Below are 23,870 nucleotides of genomic sequence, written 5' to 3' on the forward strand. Positions count from 1 at the left end.
TGACTATATACATATATATTACATATATATATATATATATATATATACACACACACACACACACACACACACACACACACATATATTGTCATGTAAAGAATGAACCATTATTTTTTAATAAAGGACTCTCAGTCAGTTCTAACCAGCATGGCTGTCTCCCTTCTACAATCTCTCTCTCTCTTTCTCCAATACATATATATATATATATATATATATATATATACATATATATGTATATATATACATATATATGTATATATATATACATATATATGTATATATATACACATATAAACACACAGAGGGGAGATTCGTGATTCAGACAGGATTTGGACTATATAATAATAATATAAATTGCTAACTTTTATATAGCACTTCTGGGCTTGCAAAGCATTTTACAAATAAAACCTCATTTTATTCTCACAAAACTCTGAGAGGTAGGTTTTATTATTAACTCCATTTAATGGTTGAGGAAACTGAGGCAAATAGAAGTTAGCAACTTGCTCAGAATCATATAGCTAGTAAACTGGATTTGAACTCAAGTCATGTGTTATATCTGCTTTTCCAAATTTAGGATGACAGGAATTCCTGCCCTACTTCTCTAATATATTCTTCAGTCATCTCTAACAGATATTATTAATCAGCGTGTTTCTGAGGATGCAAATACCTCAAAGATGAATTTGTGGACCCCCCAAAATTCCATACAAAATGTAAAATTCATTTCTAATTCAAATGGAAGTAGATTATTTGTATGGATTATGTCAAAATTTGGAATTATCCAACCCATTGTTCTCTTCAACATAGGGAACTCACCAGTGAAGAAATTCCCTTTACAGTGTATATTGGCAATCATTGTTGGGGACACTGTATGATTTAGTGAATTACCCAAAGCAGCAGCGTGTGTCAGAAGGGAACCTTGAAAGGGAGACTGACTTTAAGACCTCCTTTCTACTCATCTGCACTCTGCCTTTCTTAACTTCCAATATAATTGCTCACATTTATAGAGCATTTTAACATTTACAAAGTCCTTTCCTCTCGGCTGACTGTAAACACATAAACTGTGCATTACGTTAATTAGAGACAGTGTGCTTGGGTCAGATCCATTTGATAGCAAGAAAAGAGAAAGAGGAACTATTTTCGGAGGAATTATTTAGCTAATTCAGGTGTAAGTTATAGAAAACAAATGGGAGAGAGAACAGCATATAGCTATCTTAGATTCAAGCTGGAATTTGAAGATTAGGTCCCTATCCCGCATGAATTTTTACAGTATAATAATCATAATGGAGGCAGCTAGGTGGCTCAGTGGATAGAGCACTGGAACTGGAGTTAAGAAATCCTGAGTTCAGATCCAGCCTCAGATACTAACTGTGTGATTTTGGGCAAATCACTTCAATTCTGCCTAATGCTTTGGAGAAAATAATGGCAAAACACTTTAGTATCTTTGCCAAGAAAATCCCATATAGGGTCATGAAGAACACAATTTAACATCTGATCAATTATCATGATAATTAATTCCCTTTGCTATAACACACACACACACACACACACACACACACACACACACACACACACACATACAGAGATGAAAGCAATGCAGCCAAAAACAATGTGGTTAAAGTTAGATTTGAATGTAGGTCCTCTAACTATGTCGTACCACACTGACTTCAGTTTATCACTGAAAGGAGAATAGGACTGGATCATGAGTTGCTAACCTTTTCAGTGACTGCTTTGACAACCTGGTGAAGCCTCTGGACCCACCCCTTCTCAGAATGATGTTTTTAGGTGTTTAAAATAAAGTACATCAGATTACAAAGGAAGCCAAAGATGAATGAAAACAAACACGAATTTTTCTTCCTTCCAAGTTCATTGACCCCTTGAAAACTATCCACAGATCCTATAGTTTAAGAACCTGTGGATTAGACGGTCTTCATAGTCCCTGATTCTGGTAGTACAGTCAAGTGTGCAGCTTAACTCAGATCCATTGGTTGTTCTGTTCTGTTCTTGACTCTGTTTTTCATTTGTTCTATGTTCTTGGGCAAGCCACTTGACTTCTCTTTCCAGTATCTGAATTGGAGTGAAAGCCTGTCTACCTTCAAATGACTGTTCAGGAAAATGCCTTTAATTCAATTCAACAAGTGTTTATTAAAATACTTGGCCCTGGGAACACCAAGAAAAAAAGAGCTAGTTCTTGCTCTCAAAGAGCTTAAATTCTACATTCTGCTAGGCCAGGTGACTTAACCTGGAGATCATGAATCAAGAGTATTTCATTAAATTGATTTTCTTTGTAACACTATGTATTTATTTTATACATTTTAAAGACATAATTCCAAGAAGGGGTCTACCACACACCTTTCAAGAAAGGTTAAGATCTTTAATCTTTTTATATAAGAGATTGAATCTCTTTATATAAGAGATTCAATTGGGACTGAAGGGAGAGAAAGAATTTTTGTATTCTTAGGTGCAAAAGGAATTCCAGATATTAGCACAGGAAATGGGGAGACCCAAGATACAGGGAGAAACTGAGTCAAATGATTCTATATATTCATATAATTCTCCTTTATCCCATAGAGATGTTTGATTTTAGATGTTAAAGGAGGAGACCATTTATCTCTAATCCCTTCCTAGTGAAGTTTCTGTAGCTATGATGGAAGAAATATGGACCCACTAGATGGGGAACCTAACAGGCCAATCTCTAGAAAAAGAATTCCTTTCCATTTCCCCATAATCAAGCAACATCATTGCTAAGTCATAAGAGGGCTTCATTATTTGCTAGGGGTCTGGGGGAGTCTCGGAGTACGAAACAAGAGAGTGGATTCGAAGTGAATTTCTGAGGAGGGTCCCCCACAGAATGGAAAGCGGGGGTGGGGGGTGGGGGGGAGGGGAGCAGCGGCTGTGTTGGGGGCGGACAAAGGGAGAAGACAAGGATTATTTTAAACCTGTATTAATCACTGCTCCAAACCGGGACTGGGGGTGGGAGGCCGCAGCTGTCAAGAGTGAAGTTGGGCAGGGGGGTGGTGGAGAGGAGATGGAGTCCAGCAGGGAGGGGACTTCAGTTTGGAAACCAGACACACAGAGTCCCTTTGGGCTACATTAATGGTCTTGGGATCACAGATCTAGATCTCCCAAGACCAGTACACAATGTCTAATTCCTGCCTGGATGTTCTAGTAACCACAAGCTTTTTTTTTTTACAATAGTCAATAGGGTTCAGGGTGAGTTCTGGGTGCAAACAGCTGCCGCTTAATAGCTTCTGCTCAATTCTCATTCGACTAGACGCTGAGAAGAGTACTGGGAGATTGCTTTTTCTGAAGTGTCACACTTTTTTTTTCTGTAGACCCAAAGGTGGGAAAATTAACACTTCCTCAAGTGGGAATCTAGGGATGGGGGTGTCACTGTTCCTGCTGCCAATATTTCTATCTTTTCCTCTTTTTCCAGGGTGCATAGGATGGAGAAATGGAGTCCATCTCAGAAAAGTGAGTTCCTGGGCCAGGAAACCACAACTGTGGCCCTTACATTGTTTTATGAATCCCTTCTATGAATTCAATGCTTTACTTAGACTAGGTTTTTCTTCTCCAACCTACATATAATTTAGCAAGACTTTCATCTCTCCCTACTAGAACAACCAGAACCTTATAAATATATCTTCCAGGGCCTAACACAATATTGTACACAGAGGGGATTTAAAAATATTTGATGAATTGTGGAAGGAGATAGGGAGACAGTTTAGGTGGTGTAGTAGTTAGAGTGTGGAACCTGGAGTCAGAAGGTATCCTCATTGTGAATTCAAATCTGACCTCAGACACTTATTAACTGTGTGACCTTGAGCAAGTCATTTCACCCTGTTTTCCTCAGTGTCCTTATGTGTAAAACAAAAAAGAGAAGGAATTGACAAACCATTCCAGGATCTCTGCCAAGAAAACTCCAAATAGGGTCAAGAAGAGTTGGACCTTGGGGCAGCTAGGTGGCACAGTGGACAGAACACTGCCCCTGGTGTCAGGAGGACCTGAGTTCAGACACATAAAAATGACCTAGCTGGATGACCTTGGGCAAATCACTTAACCCCACTGCCTTGTTAAAAAAAAAAACAAGTAAAAAAAAAAGAAGAGTTGGACTTTACAGAAAATTACTGAATAATGCCAGCAATGAGAGGGAATAGGATGAACAGAAGAAAAATGAAAATGAAAAGAGAAGGTAGAACTCAAAGAGCTGCCTTGTGTGGAGGGAGATGGGGCACCACAACAAGTACATTGATGAGTAAATACAAAGTTTATGTAAAATAAGAGAATTTTAGGAGGGAAAGCACTAGCAGGGGATGAGGAGGAAGGGAAGAGGGAAGAGCTGGAAATGATTAAAAATTACTGAACCAAAAACAAAAAAGGACATGTCATAACAGTTTCTATCTTCAAATATTTTAAGACTGTAGAGGGTTTTAAAATATTTTAAAAAACCCTTTTTGCCCTAGAGAGCAGAACCAGGATTAACAGTTGGAAATGGCAAAGAGCAAATTTAGCTCTGCTATAAGGAAAACTCCTGAAAGTGAAATGGCCTACCTCAAGAGGTTCTCTTTCTCCTTGGAGGTCTTCAAGAAGAAACTGGACAATCATTTGTTGATTAGTATATAATAGGGAATTCTTTAATATATGAATTGAATCAGATGGCTTCTAAAGTCCAAACCAATTCTCAAATTCTGTGATTTTGTGATTTTCTGGTCCCTCCTGTCTTCTAGTGTCTTCTCTTTTCAGGCTACTTTCCATTTACTTTAGGGTAACTTGAATATACTTATTCAAGTATTTGTTCTCTGGAATGTAAGCTCCTCGAGGACAAGGAATATTTTTGTTTTTGGTTTGATTCTTAAATGCCTTGTATCTCCATTTACCAAAACCTCTCTGGGCAGCTAGGTGCCACAGTGGATAGAGCACTGGTCCTGGTGTCAGGAGGACCTGAGTTTAAATTCGACCTCAGACACTTAATAATTACCTAGCTGTTTGACCTTGGGCAAGTCACTTAACCCCAATGCCATGCAAAAATCAAAGGGAAAAACAAATAAACAAAAAAAAATTCTCTGTTCCTTAGACCACATCTTTTTTGGTTCTACATATTTCTTGATTCTGTTAATCAACCATGTTTCTGATTCAGATGCCACTTTCTCCCTCTTGTGTCTGGTGACACTGCTCAACACATTTGGCCACTACCTGGTTGGGAACCTTTCAGCTGTAATCCTCACCAGCTCTCTAGCTTGGAGAGGTCCATCCAGTGCAAGACAGGAGGGCTAGGGCTAAGAAGTAGCCCATATAGTAGGTCTAGAATTTCCAAATCTCCAAGTTGAAAATAACTTCACCATCCTTAAATCCAATTTATATCTGAATAAGAATTCCCTTGACAATTGTGTTGGTGAATGATCAGCTTAGCTCTGCTAGGGATCCATGGCTTCAAAGAAAGCCTTTTCTACTTTTGGATAACTCTAACTCTTAGGAGTATTTTTCCTTACAGCAAGACTAATTCTGCCTCTCTGCAACATCCACCCACTGCTCCTAAGTTCTGATGTGGTCTAATCCTTCTCTTGTATATGATAGCTATTCAAATACTTAAAGACTGTCATCATGTCCAACCTAAGTGATCTCTTCTTCAGGCTAAACATTCCCAGCTTTTTCAACAAATATAAAAATCCTGTTGAAAAAGAACATGAGGTCAGCCTATATAACCTGGTCTTGATGAAGTCACACTAAACATTCATAATCACTGTTTCCATTTCTAGACATTCACAGTTTAACATATTTAACAATCTTATAGAATTTCTTACCTCACTTTCCTCTTCTCCACACAATCAAACTGGCTTCCTAACCCTCCTCCAAATAGGTCCTGCCTTTTCTGTAGCTTTGATCACATTATTCCCTATGCAATGCAGTGGTATTAAACAGAAATAGAAATAGCCACTGATAAGGATCCCTAAGGATTGCAGATCAACTTAGAAAATCACACGTTTACATTGTCTGTGTTGTATGTTTTATACTTTTGCTATGAATGTATTTTCTCTGGACATCTCTAATCATGTCACCTTGATTCCACTTAGACCTTTTCTTCTTTTCCACCTGAAAATGAGACTACATCTTTGGAATTTGACTCCAAGTCTTCCCCATACTTCCTGAACATGTCCAGTTCTGCCACCACTATATGTTCCTCCACTCCTTCCGGCTGCCATGCTTCCTTTTATGTTTTGTCTTCCCCCATTAGAATATAAGTTTCATAAGTTTAGGAATTGTCTTGTTTTTGGCAGGTTTCCTTGCTTGCAGAATTTACTATAGTAACTGGTAAGTGCTTAATTTTGCTCGCTCTATTTATCCATATATTATTTATCAATCCATCCATCATCTCCCCTTTAAATCTCATAGTGTCTACCTTTTGAAATACCTTCAAGAAACATTTTGGGGATCAACTGCTCCATTAATCTTTCCCTGAACTCCTGGTTGACATTTAGCTTCCCTTTCTCTGAATTCTCCTAATATTTTACTTCTACCTTTCATATGGCACTTATTCTGTTGTCTATATTGCCATTTATTAAGTCTTATTGCCCATACTGGAATACAAGTTCCTTGAAGTTAAGGACCAGGTATTTTTTTAAATCTTTATATTCTCCAGAACATGTAACTGGCAGTATCTGACAGGTACTTCATAAATATTTATTGACTTACTGAATTGCACATAGTAGGCACCTAATGTTTGTTGAATGAAAATAGAAAGGAATAAACAATGTCAATTGAAACATTTCCTTTTCCATTAGTAATTCTATACCAGTTGACCAGTGGAATACCAAAGATACCTATTATCTTTACTCCAGCAAGACATCAGAGAGCATCTGCCACAATGTCTTTCTAGGCAAGATGGAGAAGTATGGACTGTAGAGTCACAGACTGTTGAAATAACATACCCAAAGTATGTTGCAAAATGTACCAAAATCACCTAGAAGGAGATCCCTAATAGGGGGCATCAGAGCTTTGTATTTGGTTCTGTCCTATAAATACTTTTATTAAAAGTTTTCATGAAGACCTGTACTGTATATATTTATCCAATTTTTAGAGGGATAATCACTAGGTCAAGAATTAAGAATAAAATTTCTTAACAGGCTAGAATTATGAGCCAAAAGAAACAGGATGAACTTTAATTAAAAATAAATGGAAAGCACACTTAGGTTTTAAAAAATCACCTACATAAGTGCAAGGTGGGGAAGACTTGACTTAGCATCTCTCATGAAAAAACCTTGGTGTTTTACTTGACCACAAGCTCAATAAAATTCAATAGTGTGATCTGGCTCCATTAATAAAAATTGAGTGTCTAAATCGAGGGGAACAAAAGCGCCCTCCCTTCCTCCACCCCATACTTTTGTCTTAGACCACAAAGGGAATGCCTTATTCATTTAAAGGCCCCATAATGTAAGCAAGACACTGAAAAATGGAACATGTCCAAAGGAGAACCGACCAGGATGATAAAGAGTTGTGAAGCATATCACAGTAGGATCAGCTGAAGGAAATAGGGAGCCCTATGGATGAAATAGTAGACTTTTGTTCCTCCATAGGGTGGAACCGATACCAGTGTTAAAGGCCAGGGAAGTGGGACTGGGATTAATATGGAGCTTTTGGACAAAGAAACTTTCCCAAATGATGGAACAGATTGCCTTATAAAGCAGCCCATGATGTGTCATAGAGGGAATTCCTGCTCAGGAAGGGGATTAAGCTTTGATATTTCCTCCAGTTCCGAGCTGCTGTGAGGATTGGCATCCCACCATCAGAGAATGGTTTACACAGAGGGTGAGTGACCTTGTGTCACAGACAATGGAGAAGGCATTGGGTGGGAGGTAATTACTGGAGTTTGTGTTTACTTTAAGGGTCTAAGAAAAGAAATACTGTGCATATTCTCTGTGAGAAAGGCAAAAGAAAGCCATGTTTTCTCAACTATAAAATGTGGGAGTTAGATTAAGGCATTTTTCAGTTGTGTCTGACTCTCTATGACCTCATTTCGTATTTTCTTGGCACAGATACTGAACTGGTTTGCCTTTTTCTTCTCTAGATCATTTTATAGATGAAGAACTGAGGTAAACAGGGTTAAGTGATTTACCCAGGGTCACAAAGCTAGTGACTGAGATCAGATTTGAACTCAGAAAAAGGAGTCTTCCTGACACTCTATCCTCCACTGTGCTATCAAGATTGGATGATCCTTAAGATCTCTCCAAATTATCTTCCTTTCCCCTTCCCCCGGGGTCTCTGTCTCTCTGCCTATAAGTGTATGTGTGTGTGTGTGTGTGTGTGTGTGTGTGTGTGTGTGTGTGTGTATCTCTGTCTCTCTGTCTCTGTCCCTGTCTCTGTCTCTGTCTCTGTCTGTCTCTGTGTCTGTCTGTCTGTCTCTGTGTGTCTGTCTGTCTCTGTGTGTCTGTCTGTCTCTGTGTGTGTCTCTGTGTCTCTCTCTCTGTGTCTCTGTCTCTCTCTGTGTCCCTGTCTCTACGGGATTGTGCGTCTGTTTCTGTCTCTCTCTGTCTCTGTCTCTCTGTCTCAGTCTCTCTCTGTCTCTCTGTCTCTGTCTCTCTATCTCTCTCTCTGCTTCAGTATCTATGTCTGTGTCTGAGTATTTTCACTCATGATCCTTTATAAGGTGGCATGATCAGAACTGACACTTCCTTCAGGGAGGAAAGGAGGGAGGCATGGACAGAAACCTTGAGAGTGAATGGCAACCCCAGAGGTGCAATGACTGTCCAGCAGAGGAATTGTGCCACCTCCTTTGTGCTGCTTTGTCTTAGTTAATTAGGACTGATGGAATAAAAGCACCAGGGGTCTGATTAACCTCAGACTGCCATATTTCTAAAAGACTTGGTCTCTGTTTACTTCTCAGTATAAAATTAAATAAATATTGATGTCTGAAGACCACTCAGGCCAGGCTGCAAATCTGGTAGGCATGGCCATTTAAGGACTGGATTTCACATCTGCTTGTAGCATGTTCTAAATATGGACAAAAGGAAGAACATTTCATTCAATCAAACCGACATTTATTAAATAACTACTATATGCAAAGTATTGTTTTACATGTAGAAAAATGTAAAGATAAAACTGAAACAGCCTCTCTACTCAAGTAGCATACATTTGGGAGTGGGGATGGGGTGCAATGTGCCCAAAGGGAAGTAGAAACAAGGTAATGTGAGGAAGGAGAGCTTGGTCTTCTGGGGTGGATGGGGAAAAGCTTCTTGTTCACATGGCAATCTGAGTTTGAACAGACAAAGGAAGAAAACACAATTAAAAAGAACCTACTTTGTTTTGGGTTCTCTGAAAGTATTCTACTTAGATCAACTCATTTTGTCTATACCTACTATGTATTTAGGTTCTCTGAAAGTACTCTAGCAATATCACCTGATCTGATTTGTCTATACCTACTATGTGTCAGGTACTCTGAAAATAATCCACCAATGTCACCTCATTTTGTTTGTCTATACCTACTATGTGTCAGATTCTTTGAAAGTACTTTACCAATATCACCTCATTTTGTTTGTCTATACCTACTATCTGCCAGGTAATCTGTAGATGTTTTGCTAATATATTTCAGTTGATTCCCCTTAACTAACCTGGGAAATAAGGATTGTTCTGATCCCCATTTTACAATCCAGTTGAGGAAATGGAGATAGATAGGGGTTAAATGACTTGCCTAGGGTCACACACCTAGGAAGCATCTGAATTGGAAGTTCCACCCAGATCACTGTGATTTCAGTTATCCTTTGCTGCATTATGCTATGCTCTGTTGCTTCATTTCTGAGAGGAGATCACTAAGAGAAAGAGGGAAGAGGGTTCAGGACGGAAACTTGAGAGGAAAAGTTAAAAAATTGGAATGGATGATGCTCTGACAAAGGATCACTGAGAAATAGAGGTCAGACAGGTAGGAGAAAAATACAGGAGCAGCAGCTTCATACAAATTGAAGGGAGGGAATATCCAAGAGAGAACATTCAGGAGAATATCCCTTTTATTCAGTCATGACCTTTATTCTGTCCCCTGGATTAAATTCTGTCCATAATCTATCCCCTGAATTATTATGATAGCCCCCAAATTTGTTTCACAGATTCCAATATCCAATTCATCCGCCGTATAGCTACCAAAATAATTTTCTTTAGGTACTGGTTAGCTAGACAGTACAATGGATAGAGTGCTGAACCCAGAATCAAGAAGACTCATTTTTCTGAGTTCAAACCTAGCTTCAGACACATACTTTCTGTGTGACCCTTGGCAAGTCACTTCCTCCTGTTTGCCTCAGTTTTCTCATCTGTAGAAAGACTGGAGAAGGGAATGATGAACCACTCCTATATCCTTGCCAAGAAAACACCAAATGGGTTCATGAAGAGTTGGAAATGACTGAAAAATTACTAAACAGCAACAGGCACTGGTCCAATCATATAATTCTGTTACTCAAAAATCATCTACAACATTCTAATGCTTCTAAGACAAAATACAAAAAGTGCCAATGGTCAAAGATGAAGAATGTTAAAAGCTGAGGAAAGGTCAAGTAGAATGAAGACAACCAATTTTGGTAGCTGCCATATAAACTGGGAAAGAGGATTTTTCATTGGAGGTGAAAGGAGGTTGGTTAGGCAACAATTTATAATGGATTCAAGAGAGAGTAGATGAGTAATAGAGGAAATGAATGTATATATGGTTTTTTTTCCCCTTGGTTGTGAAATATCATCACTATACATATCTGTCAGTATCAAAATGTTACAATTAAGGAAGATCCTTGTGAGTGTGAATTGTTTCTTTTCTGTAAATTCCAATGGATCATTATAGTTTCCAACCCTTAGTTCTTGGGATTGTAAGATTGTAGATAATATGGCAATCTATAAAGACTTCTAGTTCAACCCTCTCATTTTACAAATGGAAAAATTGAGGCCCAAAGTGGTTAAGAGACATGCCCAACTCAGGCATCTCAGAGGTCATCTATTCTAACATGCCCATTTTACAGATAAAAAAAACTGAGGCTCTAGGAGATTAAGAGATTTGCTTATGATCACAAACGTAATAATCATGAGAGGTAGTATCTGAACTTAGGTCCTCTGACTCAAGAGACAGTGGGTCTTCCATTTCACCAGGGTGGGAGAAGACACAAAGTTCAAATGGGCTAGTTAAGTGTACAACAAATGTGTCACTGTAGACCTGACCTTCTGCCCATAAATGTTTTGTTGATTATTTAAACTTATGTATAACTTCTAAGTGATAAGAAAATGTTAACAATGCTGATTAAAACTTCTAAGTATGTTATGTGTATATATTCCTCAGAGAACCAGTTGTTAAACATTTGCTAGCACACCACCAAAGACATTCTACATGAGCTCTGAGTGTGTCTATAACCGAATAGTTCACTGTTAATGGTATAACCAGGATTAGTATTCAGATCTCCTGACTCCCAACCCAATATTCTTTCATTGACTCAATATGGTTTTCTCTTCTGCCTGTGCAGACACAGTAGTCATACCACCTCCAAGAGGCAGGAGGTGACACAGTGGATAACCTGGACTCTGAAAGACTCAAGTTGAAATCTAGTCTCGGACACTTATTAATCATGTATCCCTGGGATTTTACTTAACCTCTATTTACTTCAATGTTTACTCAATGGTAAAAGGGGCATAATAACAGAGCTTATCTCCCAGGGTTGTTCTAAGGATCAAATGAGATAATACTTGTTTTTCTTTCTTAATTTTTTTTCTATTTAATTTGGCTTTATTTTCAGTTCCCAATTCTCTTCTCCTTACATTAAGAAGACAAGAAATACAAAATCCATTACAAATATGAAGCCATGCAAAACAAATGTTGCATTAACCATGTTCTTAAAGGAAAAAAAATAAAAAAAGAGAAAGGGGGAGAGAACCCCCCCCCCCCAACATACTTCAATCTTCTCTCTGAATTCATCAGTTTTCTATCTGGAAATAAATAACATTTTCCACCATGAGTCCTTTGGAGTTGTGGTAGGTCACTGCATTGATCAGAGTTCCTAAGTCTTTCACAGTTGATTATTTTTCCAATATTGTTGTTACTCTGCACATTGTTCTCCTGGTTCTGCTGACTTCCGAGATAATATTTGTAAAAGACCTTAGCACATAGCAAGTCCTATATAAATGCTTATTCCCTTCCCTTATATAATCTTACCTCTTTGCATGTGGGTTTCTTCCTTAGAATGGAAGCTTCTTGAGGGCAAGAAACTGTTTTTCTCCTTCTTTGTATCCCTAATACTCAGCACAATGCTTAGTGCATAGTAAATGCTTAATAAATATTTGTTAATTGACTGACCATACTCTTTGCCCTACAGTCTCTTTAGATAAATTAGGGTGCATCCAAAGGAGATGAGGGGTCATTATGATGTTCTATGGGAGTGAAGAGAGTGGGACATCATGTGGTAGAAAGACGACTTATTCTATATTATTTCAAATTAATTCAATTTTAATGCACATTCCTTTATCGCCTACTATGTTTAAGACTCTGTTTTTAAGTGTTGGGGAGGAAAACACAAAGAACAGAATTAGTAATAATCTCTCTGAGTTTTAGTTTCCTGATCTAAAATAAAAAGATTGGACTGGATGCTTCTTTAAACCGCCTCACATAATCACTAATCTCCAAGTTGGAAGGTCCTATTCAGTTCAATATACTGTGTTTCTAAGACTAATACTAATTTATATAATGCTTTTACAACTTATAAGGCATTCTCACAACAACTCTGTCAGATAGGTAGTGAAAATATTATTTTTTCCCATTTTACATATGAAGAAATTGAGTTCCAGAGATATGTGACTAGTCAGTGGGATCCAGGTCTATCATTTGGGCTATCTGAATCCAAGATCAAGCACCTATCCATTAGATCATGCTGACTCTCCATTCGGACTCACAAGAGACTTGCTCACAGTCTCCTTTAAGGAAGAAACAGAGAGAGCGAGGGAAAAAAGAGGGAGATTGTGTGTGTGTGTGTGTGTGTGTGTGTGTGTGTGTGTGTGCGCGCGCACGCAAGTATATGTGTGTGTGAGTATACGTGTGTGTATGTGTATGTATGTGAATGAGTGTGGTGTGTATATATGTGATGGAGAGAGAGAGAGAAGGAAGAGTTAATTGAGAGGCATTGAGAGAGGAAACTGAAGGAGAAAAAATGGGAGAGGGTAAGGACAGTTCTTCCCCATTTAGATTCTAAAGACAGACATGTATTCAGGATGTCCTCTGGGCTGCAGTAGTGACACACAGTCTTAAAATATTTAACATCATCATTTCCTAATGAAACAAACCAAAAAAAGGCAAAGGATCCCTTGAGCATCCCATGAATATCCCAGCCCAGAACAGCAGGGGGTTGAAATTTACTGGGTGGAAAGAGAAAAATGCAGGAAGTGAAAGAGATTTAAATGGCTTGAGTTGAAGCCAATAGTCTGAGCCTGGTGTTAAGTTTTATAAAGTTATCTGACATGCCACACTGTAAAGGAAAAAGATGAGTGAGAGATAAATAAGAGGCAGAATCACTTTGGAGTGTCCAAGAGAAGAAAATTCACACTCAGTGGGAAGGAGCAGTGAAGCCTGCATTTGCAGTAATGGAGATGGGCTCTCTAGGGAAGCAAGTTTAAGGGAAAGCTCAAGAAATTAATGCAAAACCTTCAAGGTGCTCTCAGCAAGGCAATGAGGGAGCAAAGTAAGGATGCTGGTCAAGATATCAGATGCCTTTGGTTCACTCTTCAGTACCTGCCGCAGGAGGGTGCATACCAGACTCAAGGCACGTCAGACTCAAGTATCTACAGGGCAAATCCTTCATCGAAGTGGTATGAGTGGCTATCTGGGAGGATGAGTGAGGGGCAGGGAGAACTTGACCTATGTCCTCTGCTCAGTACACAGCTTATGGCAGAGAAAATAGATGCCTTGGCTGGAGGCTGGGAAGGTACAAAGAGATTCAGGGGATTCTGGGGATGGTGTGGGCAAAGAGTCACACACACACACACACACACACACACACACACACACACACACACACAGATCCCCTAAAAAAACCAAAAGGAACAAAGATAATAGAAAAAGAGGGGGGAAAGTGAGAGACAAGAAAGGGAAGAGAGAGTGGGGATAATAAATAACCTTAGCAGAGCAGGAGTGGGAAGTGAAAGATAGGGAAATAGAAAGAGATGAAAGAGTAAGAGACTCGGGAAAGAACGAAAGGGAAAGTGGAAATAAAGGAGGAAGAGGAAAGCGGAAGAAGAGGGGAGAGACAATGACAGAGAGGCAAACAAACACCATGATAGGGAGAGGAAAAGAGAGAAATCCACATGGTGAGGAAGGGACAAAGAAGGCAGGAAGCTCCTATTCTGAACTCCTTGAAGTGGCATCTTTTGCTGAACATGACCCAGGCTTTCTTGATACTGGAATGGACTTTATTTTGGTTTTGTTTGGGAAGGAAAGAGGGACTCTGGTCCCCAGGTTCAGTTCCCTGGAAACTCTTGAACTGTCCCCATCTTCTGATGGTTGAGTTTCTGTCTTTATTGGATAGTATGATGGAATAAATATGCTCCTCTCAAAGTGAGGGCCCTATCTATCAATGGCTGGGTGGTACTTGGGATAGAATCTTAACTCTCCAAGGGATCATCTCGGAGGTCAATTAGTTTTAGCTATGTCCTGCTCATTATCCTCATGGCACGCGACCCAACAAGTGGTCAACCAGTCCTTGTCTGGAGACCTCCAAGGAGGGAGAATATGCAATCTCCTGAGGCAGCACACCCCCTTTTAGATAGGGCTAATTATTAGTAAGTTTTTTCCTGATATCAGCCTTTCAGCAACTCCTACACACTATGTCCAGTTTTGTCCTCTGGATATAAGTGGAACAAATCCATCTCAATTTCAAATGACAACCTTTCAAATATTTGAAGACTGCTCTCATGGGTCCCCTTAGTCTTTCTTCTCCAGGCTAAACATGTCTACTTCTCGATTCTTCCATAGCATGAATTTAAAGCTCCTCATCATTCTGGATGCCTTTGTCTGGACACTCTCTCAGCTACTGATGGCTTTTTAAATTGTGGAACCAAAGAGAGAACACAGTATCCAACACAAGGAAGAGGATAGCAGGGCAATCTCCTCCTTAGGGCTGGACACAATGCCTCTCTCTTAAGTGGCCTATTTCATGTTTACCTGAACTGCAGTATTACCTATCTCCATTGCTATATGTCACAGTGTTGACTCAGGGGCAACTAGACCTGTCAAGATTTTTTTTTTTTAATCCAAATTCTGTGATCCAATGTGTTAACTCTGCTGACTACGTTTATCTCTCAGTCCATTTTATTGGCCTGTCATTTGTGCCTTTATCTGAGTGCTGAGCCTGGAGTCAGTTCATATTTGGCCTCAGACATTAGCTGGGTGACTCTGGATGAGTCACTTAACCCTGTTTATCTCAGTTTCCTCTTCTGTAAAATGAACTGGAGAGGAAATGGCAAACCATTCCAGTATCTTTGCCAAAAAAAAAAACAAAACAAAAAAACAAAAACCAAACCCAAGTAGGGTCACATTTACCTGAAATGATTGAGCAAAGTAGCAAGGGCTGACTCATTTTGAACTTGAGGATAATTAAACTTCTAGAATGCATCTTTCTTAGATGTACTGGATATCTAGTCATGCCTCCCCTAAACTGAGATAGCTAAATGGTGCAGTGGATAGAGTGCTGGACATGGAGCCAGAAAGACCTGACTTCAATTCTATCCTCAGACACTTAACTAGTTGTGAGACCTGGGCAAATCATATAACCTCAGTTTCTTCAACTGTAAAATGAGGATAATAACAGCACTTGCCTCCCAGGGTTACTATAAGGAACAAATGAGCTAATATTTGTTTTAAGAAAATGCTTAGTGTATTGTCTGGCTCATCACAAATACTATATAAATACTTATTCCCTTCCTTCTTACACTCAGTTGATTTTGTCATCTACATTTACATTCATCTCTATTACATTTCTTCTTCTTCTTCTATTCAGTCCAAAGTTCTTACCAGCCAAGGTCTTTTTTGAATCATGATTCTGTCATCTAGTGTGTTAGTTATACTGACTAGGTTTGTGTCTTTGACCAATTTGATTAGCATGACAAATGTGCCTTTATCTGAGTCCCTGATAAAATGTTAAAAGACACAGAGCCAAGGACAGACCCCTGGGGTACTCCACCAGAAACCTCTTCCAAATGTATAACGACTCTTGGGATTGAGCAATCAAGTCATGTCCAAAACTACCTGTCTACCTACTGCTGCCTCACTCATGCTTCTCTGTGTTTTCTTCAAAAATAACATGAACGTGGGGGCGGCTAGGTGGCACAGTGGAATCAGGAGTATATGAGTTCAAATCCGGCCTCAGACGCTTAATAATGACCTAGCTGTGTGGCCTTGGGCAAGACACTTAAACCCATTGCCTTGGAAAAAACCTAAAAAGTAAATAACATGAACAACTTAGAAGTTTAGACATAGGTTTTATATTTCTTTTTAATCTCCATGGCCTGAACACAGGTCCTTGCTCTTAGTGAAAGCTTCATAAATACAAAATGCCCCCAAAATTATCGGCTTAAAATTGGATAGACTTTTGGAACACCCTGTATTTGTTGAATAAATGATAGGGGGAAGGCATTAAAAAACAACCCCTTCATAAACAGCACATAGACTTGAGTGGATTGGAAGAAAAGAATTGTTGATTAGATTCTAAGCTTCTTGAGGGCAGACACTTGTCTTTGTCTTATTTGTATCCTCAAGCACTTAGTACAATGTCCTGGCAAGGACTAGGAGCTTAACTAATACTTACTGAAATGAATTGAATTGAATCAGGTGAAAGTCTGAGGAGGCTTCCTAGAGTCAGTGGATTTGAGGCAGGGTTCTGAGACTGAAATCAGACTCACCTGAGAAACCTCTGATCCTCTTAGCTGCAAATCTCTTCCCCCCAACATTGCCTGGGGCACTGGCTTTTTCAACACTTATATTCTAGTGCTTTTTGTTCCGTATACTTCTGCCTCCATGCTGGTAGGGAAGGGTCAGTACCTGGCTAGAATGTGAGGAGAGATAAAGGCTGAGATTTATATACCATGTCCCAAAAGTCACGGTGCAAGTTTAGGTTTTATAAGCGTAAAAAGCTTAAGGCTGCACTGAGCCTTTGAGATAGTCTTGCATAATCCTTTCAAGTTTATAAAGCGATTAACATACATTATTTCATTTTAACCTCACAACAAAGCTGTGAGGGAGATACTACAACCATTGAGGATGATGGTCGTGCATTTTTCCGGAAGAAGACCATAAATGACATCAGGTGGGTGATGACATGACAGGTGGGTGAATTGGATTTGAGTGAGAGGGTTCTGTGTTAAATCACCAGCCTCACTTTGTCCTCCAGAGCCAGCTAGGTTTAGTGGACAGAAATGGATCAGGATAACTGGAGACAGATAGCCTTGGATGTGAGGCAAACAGGCGTAAGTCACTTGTCCAAAATCCATTATGACTCCCATTTTGTAGATGAAGTAACTGAGGCCCAGAGTGAGCATTTATTCATACACATACACAGCAGTGATTGGGCAGGTTTCCAACCCAGGTTTTCCTGACGCCAAACCCAACATTTTATTTAATAGGTCACATTGACTCTGTGCTGGCTCTTCAAAAATCATCTGATAAGTCAGATGGAGAAAGAGGCAGAACAGGCTGCAGACACCATGGGTTATATTAACAATATAAAGACTTGTAACCCTATGTTGACTATGACCTTGCAACAATTGTTACCATGGAGTAATACAAAGAAATGTAAGACAAATTTCTACCCTCAAAGGCAGTTCATTTGTATCAAATCTAGAGTCAGAAAGTTGGGAGTTCAAATCCAGCCTGAGATATTTAGTAGCTGTGTGTCCCTGGTCAAGTCTCTTAACCTCTATTTCAATTTTCTGAACTGTAAAATGGGGAAAATAATAGCAGCTGCCTCCCAGGGTTGCTGTGAGGATCAAATCAGATAGTCTTTGTAAAGTAGCTGACCCAAAGCAGCACTATAGGAATCCTAGAATCATCAATCATTATCATCATAGTCCTGTAGTAGAGGAGTCAGGTGCTTTAGCTCCAAGTCCTGGCTACCATCATGAAGCATATCTGAGCCTCAGTTTGCTCATCTGTAAAATGGAGATAACCACATGCTACCTGTTTCGCGGGGTAATTGTGGAGAAGGAACTATAAGAGCAATAGAAAAACTTGAGCCATTTTCATTGTGTATAATGCAGTGGGAGAGAAGAAGCATCTTCATGTGAAGAGCTTCCAGGATGGCACTCACTTTTTTTTTCAGGTTGAAATGAGGGAGGAGGTGTCCCAGGATAACATGAGCCAGTCATGGCAAGACAGAAAAACTCTCCTTTTATAGGAGATGGAACTTTCTTGCCCAGGCTCCTTCTCTATGTGACATTTCAGGGGATCTTCTTCCCTAAACCAAATACCCAAACAATCTCAGCCTAAGGGAGCAAAGGGCATTTTTAAGAGCTCCCCCAGCGATGGCATTCCAGTGCCCTGGAACAGTCTCAGCTGCAAGGCAGGTTGGGAAGCAGATTGCATTGGTCTTGCTGGGGTCTTGGTCCAAAGAGGGTGAGGGGGTCTTACAGAGTGAGATAGGGCCCTTCTCTTTTCCCCATCTTCCTAGAGCAAAGTGCACACAAATCAGGAGGGGGAGGGGAAGGAACAAAATTAAATTAAATTAAAAAAAAGTTGGAGGAACAAATTATTTGGAGACGAAGCAAAAATATCTGTGACACACCGCGTACTGTTTTAATGACAGCCTCGTGTGGGAGGACACTTTAGTCATATTTTTCATTTTCTCTTCCACTGGGAGCCGCGTTCCAGTGATCAGCCCCTGATATCAAATTGGCATGTTCGTTAAATCAGTCACCTCCTCAAATTATTCACCAGGCAGGATGAGTCAAGGAGCTAGGGAGTAACCCCTTCTCCATATGTTCAGGATTCATCCTCCCTTCCTTTGTGGAGAGGAGCAGGAAGCTGAATGGGGAGCTAGGCCCCAGAGCCAGGCGGGAGGGAAGCAGAGAAATTGGCTTATCATCTTCTGGAGGTGGAGCTGTGCTTCAGGTGGCAGTGATAATGAGAAGAGCTAGTGGTTATACGGCGTCTTAAAGTTTACAAATGTCTCATTTGATCCCTCACAACAACTTTGTGAGGTAGATGCTATGATCATTTCCTTTTTACAGATAAGGAAACTGAGGCAGAAGTCTGGTGACTTGTCCAGGGTCACACAGCCTGGTCCCTTTGAATCCAAATCCCATATTCTTATCCACTGTGCCACTGCACAGCGGATAGAGCACAGGACTTGGAGTCAGGAGGATGAGAGTTTGAATCTGGCCTCAGTCACTTGACTTTTGCTACTTGTGTGACCTTGGACAAGTCACTTAACCTTTATTGCTTCGCATCCAAGGCCACCTTCAGTCATCCTGATTCACATCTGGCCATTGGATCCAGATGACTCTGAAGAAGAAAATGAAACTGATAGTTTAGCACAGTACCCCCTCACTCAAATCCAATGCATGTACTTGTCTTGTCATGGCACCACCTCCCCGATATTATGATCTTCTTTGAAAATGGACAAGCATTATTATTATTAGTAGTAATTATTGCTTTTTGACTGAAGTTAGGCTTTTTAAAAGTTATAACTTTTACTTATTTAGCTGTGTGACCTTGGGCAAGTCACTTAACCCTATTGCCTTATAAAAACAAAAGTTATAACTTTTATGGGTCTCAGTTTTCTCATCTATAAAATGAGAGAATGGACCAGATTTCCAATTTTAAATCTATGAAATAATAATAACATCATATCTCTATCACTCTACTTATCCAATTTTAAAGTTTGCAAAGCACTTTATATGTTATCTCATTTGATCCTCATATCAATCCTAAGAGGTAGATACTATTATCACCTTCATATTATAGATGAAGACACTCAGACTGAGAGTCATATAGGTAGTGAGTATTTGAGTCAAAATCAGTACTCAGGTCTTTGGGATATCAAGTCCTTCCCTCTTTGTATGTACTGTTCTACCTAGCTGTATATCTCCTTTGCAAAATCTAAAAGCACTCTATCAATTTAAGCTTGGATTCCTATGGGTTTGTTGTCACCTGTCATTTTAGAGCTCATTCCACTGAGCCAACTGTGGTTTCAGCTAGGTAGCTGCAGAGGTATGCTGCTGGTATTCTCTTTCTCCCCAGAAACTGATTGATCAATGGTGCAGTGGTGGAGTTCTGAGTCTTGAGTCAGAAAGACATGAGTTCAAATCTAATCTCAGATATTAACTTTGTGACTGGGCAAATGACTTAAACTCTGTTTCCTAATCTGCAAAATGGGAGAAATAAAAGCTTCTCCCTGGAATTGTTGTAAGACACAGTGAGATAACTGAAAAGCACTTAGAACAACAGTTCCTTTAGCATAATAGTTGTACTATAATATATAAATGTTTATTCCCCTCATCTCCTCTCTCCTCCACAACTTTCATAAGAATGTGTACTAAAGATATATCTTATATCTTTATACTTTTATTTTCCATCCCCCCATCATCCTGAAATGTAGGTATCCCATAGTGGTGAAGTGAAGCTATCCGAGGTCACAAGTTAGGAAGGAACAGAGTTAGAACTAGCACCCACATCTCTGGGACTCCAGAGCCATCAGACTTTTGACAGCGCTTAGATTCTACATTGTCCTTCTCAGTCACACTCACACTTTTGGTCAAATGTCATTAATATCTAGTAGTCTGACCTCTTAACAACAAAGACCTACAAACATTGGGAGATTGAGGAATGACATGGGCTCTGTAAACTGCAGGGAAAACAATCACACAAAATTAGACCTGTACCTTAAAGCCATTAAGGAAACTTTCTCTTTTATGCCTTTTTTTGGGGAAGGAAAGGACTGGAGGGAGGATTGGTACAAGGAAAGCTAAGAAACCCTACTGAGCCCACTCAGTGGGTACCTATGACCTAGGACCACAGATTTGGAGATGGAAGGGATGGTTGAAATCATCTAGTCTAATACCCTTATTTGACAGGTGATGAAAGATTAGTATCCTCAGACTCCAATCCAATAGTTTTTCTCTTTAATTAAGATGAATATGTTTCAGTGTCTCTGATAATACTATTGGTTCTTTATTCTCAAAGGAAGATCATTACATGAGGGAATTGATGCCTTGGCATGCACATGAATTGGATTTGAGTGAGGGGGTGCTGTGCTAAGTCATCAGCCTCACTTTTTCCTCCAGAACCGTATGGATCCCAGTGATCAGATATGAATCAGGATGACTAGACATGGCTCTAGATGTGAGACTATCAGGGTGAGTGACTTGCCCAAGGTCACACAGCTATTCAATGTCTGAGGTCAAATTTGAAATTAGGTCCTCCTGACTTCAGGGCTATCACTACCCATTGTACCACCTAGCTGTTTATATTGGTATTTTAGAAGATAGGATCAATTTACAAATATGCAAAAGGACAGGGATATAACTTGTGGCCTTTTTTACTTCAGCTCTGTTGAATTTAAATGAAGCAGTTACATCCCTTCACCCAAAATGGGGGACTTTGAAAGAAAATTCTGAATGATCAGCTCAGAATTATTACTTATTAACTGGCTCCAAGTCCTCCTCTGAGTCCCTCCTTCTAGTACTAGTACAACTACAATACAAACAAGAACCACAGTAGATAGCAGCAGCAACTATTTAAATATTTGCAAGACACTTTACAAATATTATCTAATTTCATTCTCACAACTTTGTGAAATAGTTGCAATTGTTATTCCCTTTTTACAGATGAAGAAATTAAGGCAGAAGTTAAGTGACTTGATCCAGGGTCATCTAGCTAGTCTAGTACTCTATCCACTATACCACCTATCTGCTTTTCCCCTCTCCCTTCAAATCCCCTCCCTCTCCCTCTCCTATCCCAGCATCCTTGTCAAGAGAAGAGCTTCCTCGATACCCTCTCCCAAACTCTTAAGCACTAGCTGTTGCTGCTAATGGTGCTGTGAGCTGTTCCCTCCCCAGAGACAGCTGCATTTCAGAGACGGGTGACAGGTGTGCTTACCCTAGACTCATCCTGTGCTGTCGATAACGTACTCGGTTTCTAGGGGAACAAAATAGTTGCCTCGCCACACTGAAAACCTGTGGCATCAAAACAGCTACAACCTTGAGTTTATACTGGCCATGAAACTTATCACATCAAAGAAACACTAGAGCTCCATAGGGTTGGACTTGACTTCTCTAAAAGTATTTGTCTGGGTCCCCAAGGACAGTTTCTCTGGGGGTTCAGCTCAGCTAGACAGGTTTCCACAACCAAGGGGAAGCCACATCATTAAAGAAAAATAATACTCCCTGTCTCTATGATACCCAGATAAATTTGTCCTCTGGAATAGGAGTTTGATTTAATTCATATTAACAGGAACCAATAGAGTCAACACCCTGCTTTGCATGGCATAGGATTCTTTTTCATATTAAACACTTGATTGTTGACTCCATAGACACAAGTGAAGATTCAAGTCTTTAAACTCTTTCCCTGGGAATGACTAACATTGGGAACTTCACAGAGTACCTTTTGACACACGATTTGTAGAATAAGTTGTCAAATCATTCATTCAACAAACATTTATTAAGTGCTTACTATGTGTATTGTACCAGGGAACCAAAATTTAGATAAGGCACAGTCCCTGCCTTTGTAAAGCCATGGCCTAACACAAGAACAGATACAGATGATTATAATGGAATTAAGTGCTTTTATTTCATTCAGTTGTTTTTCAGTTATGCTTCACTCTTTTTCACCCCTTTGGAGTTTTCTTGGCAGAGATACTGGAGTGGCTTGCCATATCCTTCTCTAGTTCCTTTTACAAATAAGAAATCTAAGACAAAAAGGGTTAAATGACTTGCCCAGGGTCAAATAACTATTAAGTGTCTGAATACAGATTTGAACTAAGGTCTTTCTTGACTTAACATCTGATACTTTATTCACTGCCCCATTTAAGTGCATTATAGAAGGGAAAAAGCAAAGCTACAGGAAAATTCTGAGGAGAAAGGTTACTTCAGATTGGGACAATCAGGGAAGAACTCATGGAGGATGGCATAATTTGAGTTAGATTTTAAAAATCATGAGTAGGAAGTTAAGAGTTAAAGATATGGCTTGTAATCTAGCTAACATTCCCAGTCTACTCATCCTTTCACCCTCCTTTTCACCTCTCTATCCTTCCTCTGAAAGACTTATATGCTGCTAGGTGAACTTTTGTCTTATCTTGATTTTTCCTTCTCTTGCCCAAGCTAAAATGTTGAAGCAGTAATAAAAGCTCTGACCTGAGCAGTTTCCATTCTCTCCTCCTTAGGCAGTCTCCACCCATTATATAGGTGCCAGATTTAGAGCAACACCCATTTGGCTTAGCTCTTCTAAGCTTAGAACTCATGATCATAAGCAATCCACTTGGGATTCTTGGTCTCTTCAGCACCAGGAATGAGATATGTTCTATTCCATCTAGCATTTTGTCTTTTTTCTCCTGGAACCTGGTTGTCTCCACATTATTTCTTAACCATGGTACCAAGTATGCCCTTCCTCCACTACTGCTCCTTCTAGCTGACCTTTAGGTGTTGTCTTTTCCTAGTAGAATGTAAGATCCTTGGGGGTAGAGCATGTCTTTCTTTCTTGAAGTATCCTCATGGGTTAGTACAGTGACTGACACATAGTAGGAACTTAATAAATGCTTGATGATCCATTCATCCATCCATCCATTCCTGGTATAGGATATAGTATAAGCTAAGGTAGAGGTTGAGGAATACATTTTGTGTACATGAGATGAAGAGTAAACCAATCTGGGTAAATCATGTTGAATTTG

At 39.6% G+C, this 23,870-nt stretch overlaps 1 protein-coding gene across 1 annotated transcript in view; it reads right to left on the reverse strand.

Annotated features, from left to right (window-relative positions):
* KCND3 (potassium voltage-gated channel subfamily D member 3) overlaps positions 1-23,870 on the reverse strand; it is a 311,081-nt gene that overhangs the window by 174,842 nt on the left and 112,369 nt on the right. The gene's annotated exons all lie outside the window — the stretch shown is intronic.

Source organism: Macrotis lagotis, chromosome 5, assembly GCF_037893015.1.
Source record: "Macrotis lagotis isolate mMagLag1 chromosome 5, bilby.v1.9.chrom.fasta, whole genome shotgun sequence".
Lineage (NCBI taxonomy): Eukaryota > Metazoa > Chordata > Mammalia > Peramelemorphia > Peramelidae > Macrotis > Macrotis lagotis.